Below are 7,096 nucleotides of genomic sequence, written 5' to 3'. Positions count from 1 at the left end.
AAGAGACTTTCTTGACGTTTGTGAATTTACAAACTTGACTTTTTTCTGAAAAAAACGTGAAGATTTTTTATGAAATGGTGGAGGTAGGCCAATTCTTAGCTTTATTGAAGTTTTTCAAATGTCAAGTGATGTACTTTTTTTCGAAGTTCTGAAAACGTCAAGTAATATCTATTAAATTCTTAACGTTTTTAAAGTGTCGAAATTTTTTCTAAAAAGGAAGAGTATAGGCCAATTTTCAATATTCTTAACATTTTTTAAAGGTAAAGTGAATAATAATTATGAAATTATTTACATTTTAAAACGTCAAAAATTCTACGAAAACGCATAGGTAACTTAGACACTTGGTTCCAGTTGGCATTAGTTTAAACACTTCTTTCTCTCCTCCCAAATTTCTGAAATTTTCCATAGTCATAGCTCCATCCCAACAATTTTTTTTCGCCTAAGGAAGAACAAGGTATCATTCACCCATTTCTTCTTCTTCTTTATCTCTCTTCCTCTTCTTCCCTTTTCTTTCTTCTTCTTCCTCTTATCTTAGATTTGCAACGGTGAGAGAGTTCGGCGGCTTGAGCTTTTGAGAAGGAAATTCTCAGCCTCCACGGTGGCGAAGTGCTGTGTGGTCACAGCGAGATTAATTGGCTATCAGGTATGAAAGTCATTGCTCTCGTAATCTATATCTATAAGTTTCGCTCTCAAAAGATTTCAACTTCCATTGAAACCCATCTCTCAAATCTTCTTTCCCATGTGATCCGTCATTCACGCCTCAACCATAAATAAGCCTCTTTCTTCTCCATGTTCGTCATCCTATATGCAACTCCTTGATATCCTGACACAACTTCTATGCAATCTATTGAAATAATCCATAAGGTATTTTTTTGTTTTCTTTTCATTCGTTTCCCTTCTGTATTTTGCTATTGGATTTCAATCTTAAAGTGGTGCTGTTTTTCGTGGATTTACTTGATGCATTGTAAGTGTTTCATAAAAGTTCTGACAGAAAAAAAGACAATTACATTTTCATTTCCTTTTTCCAGGTTATTGTATATTATAATTTATAGCATGTCCATCTAGTTTATAAATCCTTTAAGTCATCTGGGATTTTGTATTTTTAGTTTTACTTCGTATCGTCTTAAAATTTTATTCTAGGTTGAGAAACGAGTTTCTTAAAATGAGTTAGAGAATGCTTTGTAAAGATTGTGATTTATTTCCCACAATCTTGACATTGTGTAGGTATCATTTTTCAAAGTAATCTAAAAATGGAGTTTCAGATACAATAATGTTGTTAGCCAAGCTGCTTCTACATGTTACTTGCTATCGAAAAACTTTTAAACTCGCTATCGATTGGTTAAATTCTCTGTTTAATGCATCAAATTATCTGTTTAATGCCTATACGGTATGTGCGCATATTTCCAGTTGTTTAACTTTTTATGAATCATTTCAGTGATATTATCCCAGAAGGAGCATGCTCTAGGCTCACCACCAAGTGGCATCCTAAGTAGGATATAGAGAAGAAAAGAGTGTCGATTCCCCAACTGTTAGCAACTCTTTCAATTATTTCTTTTTCAATGTTGACAGGGGAGATGGAGGATTTGGATAGATGGATGTTCAAACCTGATGCAACTTCGAAAAGATGGATAGCATTTTGAAGATTTCTAATGCTATTATCATCATCTTCAACAAAGAGAAGAATGTCATTTGCAAATAAGAGATGAATTAGATTGATATCATTGATGAGAACCCCTTTGATTTTGTTGGAGTTTTCCAAGTGCTTAAGGATGCAGCTGAGATAATCCATAGCTAACACAAAGATTAAATGAGAGATGGGATCTCCTTGTCTGATTCCTCTTTTTGGTTTAATCCTGCCACGAGGTTTGCCATTAATGAGGATAGAGTATTGAACTGTGGATATGCAAGTTTTGATCCAGTCCCCCCATTTTTTAGAAAGGTTTTTCTTCTTGAGCATGAAGTCAATGAAATTCCAACTAATTTTGTCGAATGCTTTTTCTAGATCAATTTTGATGACAAATCCTCTTGTTTTCTTTCTTTTCCATAGGTCAATGTTCTCATTGGCAATGAGTATAGCATCATCAATTTGTCTTCCATGCACAAAGGTCATTTGGTTTTTAGATATGGTATTTGGAAGAATAGCTTTCAGTCTAGTGGAAAGAGTTTTAGAAATAATCTTGTATAAAGAGGTGGTAAGACTGATGGGTTTGTAATCTGCAGCAGCAAGGCTTATCTCCTTCTTTGCAATAAGGGCTATGTAGGTTACATTTGTTCTTTTGTTGATCTTCCCATTTTGGAAAAAACCCTGGAATGCTTCCAATATGTCATTCTTAAAAACGTTCCAATTTTTTTAAAAGAACTCAAGGGTGAAGTTATCAGAACTGGGAGCTTTATTGCCTTCAAAGGAGAAGATTGAGTTTCTGATTTCTTCCTCATTAAAGGGTGCAGTGAGTTGCTTAGAAGAGAGGTAGTCAATGGGGTTCCACTCGAGATTATCAATGAGGCAAGAAATCTTTTGTTTAGTAGCATATATTGATTTGAAGTGATTTATAAAAACTTTATGCATACTCTCATTGGTGCTATAGTCGATGCCTTATGTATCATAGATCTCAGAGATTGATTTCTTCTTTTTCTAGCAGAACAAACTTTATGGAAAAAGTTTGTATTTTCATCCCTCACTTAGCCAAAGTCTTTTAGCTCTTTGAGGCCAATATTGAGCTTCTTTAATGGTAGCATCCATAAGATCAACCTTGAGAGTTTTTCTTCTATCATGGTCCTCTTTAAAAAGAGTATTTTGTAATTCCATAGAGTCAATCTTTTAAATTTCTTGCCTCTAGAGCACATCTCATGATCTTTGGCATATTTTCTTTTAAGTTGCCAACCTTTGGTATTTTTTGCAAGCTGCTTCAATCTTTTCATAAAGGAATATCCTGGGTAATCATCCTTCTGACTTTTAGTCCACCAAGTGGTGATAGCCACATAAAAGCACTCCTTTTTTATCCCTACATTGTTTAGTCTAAAGGAGGAGGTCCTTAAGAAAGACTAAGAAATTCAAGGACAATAGGGAAGTGGTATGAGGTACTTTTGGTGAGAAGTTCACAGTGATGTAGAGAGAATATAAGCTCCCAATTTGGGGGGAGGGTTAATGAGGTGGAGATTCTAGATGAGAGAATTGCATTTATTCATGTTATGTTCAGTCGGATTGAGTGAAGATGTTTCAGCCCTTCATCTTACCACATTAAAATCTCCACCTAGAAGCCAGTTAAGACCACAAGAATTTGATAAGTTGTTAACTTCCTCCCTAAAACTGCCTCTTTTTTTTTTCTTTTCTGTTAACAGAACCATATACAGTAATAATCCACCAACTAAAACCATCAGGCTCTATGATATTAGTTGAGATTGAGAAGGACCCTTCTATACAGTTGACCACATTATATTTCATGTCATCCCACATTAAGAGAATGCCACTAGTTCTACCTTTAGCTTTTTTAAAAAGCCATTTTATACTAATGGAACTCCACGAACATTTGATAATTCTTATGTTCATATCAAGCATTTTAGTTTCAGAGAAACAAAATCAAGAAAGTAGCTAGAAATTTCTTTTTTTATTTGAGCTCTTTTTTGCGAAGAGCAAATCCCTCTTACATTCCAAGAATGCATTTTCGTGGTGAACTATTCGATCCCAAAGGCTTATAGCCTATTTCAATATTGTTTTCAGTTCCCATATTGGTTGTGAAGGTGCTTACAATGTTGTCAAAAGCTGGAGCGAGTTTGAGGTTGTTGTCCTTTAGCCAAGTAATGAGCTGCTTTTTAAAGAGCTTTTCACTGATTTTCTTCTTGCCAATCCATTTATCTGATTTCCCTTCTTCTTCCTCACTATCCACCAGAGTGACCAAGTTGTCTCTAATGATCTCAGATTGAGTTGGGGAGATTTGGATTGGTGTCATTAGAGGGGAGTCAGGGCTGGGGATATGCTCAACTTCCATCTCCTCAGCTATAGGGAAAATGTTCCCAACTCGACTGTCAGATTTATGACCTTCTCTTTTTTCTTCTAGGTGAGTTCATAATTGACTAAGGATTTAGTTTAATGGCTTTGGTGTTGTTGGTTTTGACTATATACACCAGCCTAGGATTTTTCTTTTTCTTTTGAATGAATTTGGTTTTTGGTTTACTAATCTTCAATGGCTTGGGGTTCTGTAGATGCTTGAAGGGCTTCCTTTGTACGTTGGATTTTCAATTCGAAGAGGCTTGGCAGGAGCATTCTCAGGATTATAAAAAAAAAGTTTTGTTCTTAGGAGAGGGGAAAACTTACTTTTCTTCTTGGGTTTGGCATTTGTTGAGGAGAAATATCACTTAAGTTATACCACATATTGATCTAAAGGGTTGTTCATGTATTCTTTTTCTTCATTCTTGGTTTAAATTTAAGTTTTGTCTAGACAATCGAAGTTTATTTTTAAATTAACATTAATTTTCAATGTTCAAATTTTTGTTCTAAAGTTAATCTAATGTCATTTAGATTCTTTTTTCCATGAAAGCTTCGATTTTTTTCTTTATTCACGAGATCAAGCATGTAGGGTTTAAATTGAATGCTTTATCATAGTCTCCACAAACAAATCATTTGGGCATTAAGGGGAAAAGGGACGAAGGGAAGAGAAAAGATGCCTTAATTCCATTTATTTCTTGTAAGATTATAAATGTCGTCAATTTTTAGTTTGTGGTGTTGACTGATTATACTGTTCTTGCGTGATTTTTTCGTAAATTGCTTAATGTAAGAGGATGTGCTTCTAGTTGATGAATTGATTGCAAGGCTGAAAATGGAAGCGCTAGATGTTGATTTTTAATGTTGTTGATTTTGTTATTTTTTTCCACCCGTTGCTGTGAAATTGTTTTGGTGTGTGATCTTTGGAATGTCAATGTCTTTATGAAGATTTTTTTTCTTTTTCTTTCACAGGAGAAGATTATCAATTTTTTTAGCAAAGTTGAAAGACCCGTACTTGCATAGAAGGTGTCATTTTGGTAAATAGGAATTTTTTAGTTAGGAGTTTTTGATTAGGGGTTTTGATAAAGAAACTTCTAAATGATCGTACAAAAGCTAAATAATCAGTTAGATGATCAAAACAATCAGTTAGAGAAGCTAAACGATCGCTTAGGAGATCTAAATAATTGGTAGAGAAGCTAATTAGCGATCAAGTTAAAAACTAAGTGATCGTGTAAGTAGCTAAGCGATCGATCAATTTGAAAGCTAAGCAATCGTTTAAGGAGCTAATTAATTAGAGAACAAGTTGAAAACTATGTGTTCATTTAAGGAGCTAAGCGATCGAGTTGAAAGCTAAGCGATCGTTTAAAGAGCTAAGCGATTGTATTAAAATCTAAGCGATTGTGGAAGGTTGAAGGCTGTGAGATTTCACTGTTAAACTTATGTTTTTAGGTTGTTGTCTCCTGTACTATTGCATCACATCATTTTAAGCCGTAAAAAAGTGGTATTAATAAAGTTGTTAAGTTTCCGTTGTTTCAGTAAAGTTTGATTAGTCGTGTTATTCTTAACGTTTTTCAAATATCATAAACAAGTATATTTTTTATGTTTTTCAAATGTCATAAACAAGTTAATTCTTGACGTTTTTTAAATGTCGTTAAGATCAACATACTTGACGTTTTTTTACATGTCATGAACATTTGTACCCTTAATGTTTATGAACTGTCAACTTTTATTATTCTTAGTGTTTATTAACTGTCATGAACTTCGACTCTCTTGATGCTGACTTCAATGACGATTTTAAAATCATTAGGAATAATAATTCTTGAATGTTAAAAATGTCAAGAGACTTTTTTATAGTAGTGATAGGTCAACACTAGTGGTAGTCCCAGATTCGTGTTCGTGACACTACAAGAAATCAGGATTTTCCTGGCGTACTAAAAGACGTCGGTATAAAAAACGTCGGGAATAATGGGCTATCCCAACGCACAAATGAAGACGTCGGAAATAAGGGCTATTCCTGACATTGGCCTAACGCATCGGGAAACACGGCAGGAAATATTGGTTTTCTCGATGCCATGCATAGTGAGTAGAGAACGGCGTCGGGAATAAGGGGTATTCCCGACGCTCATTAAAAGTGTCGGAAAAAGTGGTATTTTCCCGATGCCTGATATGGGAACTCCCGACGTTTTCGGGCGGCATCGGGAGATCCCTTATATATTTCATTTTGGTTCTTTTTTAAACAGAATCAAAACGAAAAAGAAAGAAAACGTTGGAGAGGTGCCGTCGCTGTTGTGCGCTGCCGTCCGTCCGTCCTCGTCGTCGCCGCCCTTCCTCGTCGCTGTCCGTCACCATCTGCCACCATATAGGTAAGTTTAAAATTAGTTTACTTTAGGTTTAGGATTTAGGTTAGGGTTTTTTTCTAAAAAATTTAAAATTGTGTTTTGGATTAGATTTTTTAATTAAAATGTTGTTATTGTGTAATATTGTTAGTGTTGAATATTGTTGAATTGAAATTTGAACGAGGGGGAGAGGTTATGATTGAATTCAAATGATGGATCCAAAAAAAAATTTTTAAAACAATTTTTTTACTGTTGAATATTGTTGAATTGAAATTTGAATTAGCGAGGGGTGGGGTTATGGTGGAATTCAAATTTGAATGAGGGAGGGATTTATGGTTTTGAATGAGGGAGGGATTTATGGTTTTGAATGGGGGGTGTTTATGGTTGAATTCAAATTTTAATGAAGGGCGGTTATGGTTGCATTCAAATTTGAAAGAGGGTTTATGGTATCCTGTTTGTATTGAATAACTTGGTTATTGATTTCATACTGTTAAACTTGATTCCCGACGTACTACTCAAAATAGTGGAGTAATTGTAATTGGTGAAAGCGATGCAAGTGGAAGTGGCGACAATATTTCTACGGTGTTTTGGACAAAGTGTTGCACGTACAATATCCGTTGGTGGTAGCAATTGGAAAGTGTCGGTGGTATGACATCGACGTAAACAAAAGTCAAAGAACACATGTTGAAGTAGGGTACAAATCTCTTAACATGTCCCGTTTTTGGTACGCTGAGGAACAATTCTTGCGACTCAAGCACATCAAATTTTTTACGACGATGAC

General features: G+C 34.9%; 1 long non-coding RNA gene across 12 annotated transcripts; it reads left to right on the top strand.

The window, feature by feature from the left end:
* Positions 1–332: 332 nt before the first annotated feature.
* Positions 333–4,501, top strand: LOC127151242 (uncharacterized). 12 transcript variants are annotated; one of them, XR_007824025.1, is made up of 4 exons: positions 333–454; positions 536–864; positions 1,436–4,055; positions 4,201–4,501. It is a non-coding gene; the product is annotated as an uncharacterized LOC127151242 (long non-coding RNA). The 12 variants fall into 12 exon arrangements; XR_007824027.1 differs by having other exon boundaries at positions 339–643; positions 1,436–1,489; positions 1,570–4,055; XR_007824020.1 differs by having other exon boundaries at positions 339–643; positions 776–864; positions 1,570–4,055.
* Positions 4,502–7,096: the final 2,595 nt, after the last annotated feature.

Source organism: Cucumis melo, chromosome 10, assembly GCF_025177605.1.
Source record: "Cucumis melo cultivar AY chromosome 10, USDA_Cmelo_AY_1.0, whole genome shotgun sequence".
NCBI classification, from domain to species: domain Eukaryota; kingdom Viridiplantae; phylum Streptophyta; class Magnoliopsida; order Cucurbitales; family Cucurbitaceae; genus Cucumis; species Cucumis melo.
This window is presented reverse-complemented; position numbering and strand designations above follow the sequence as displayed.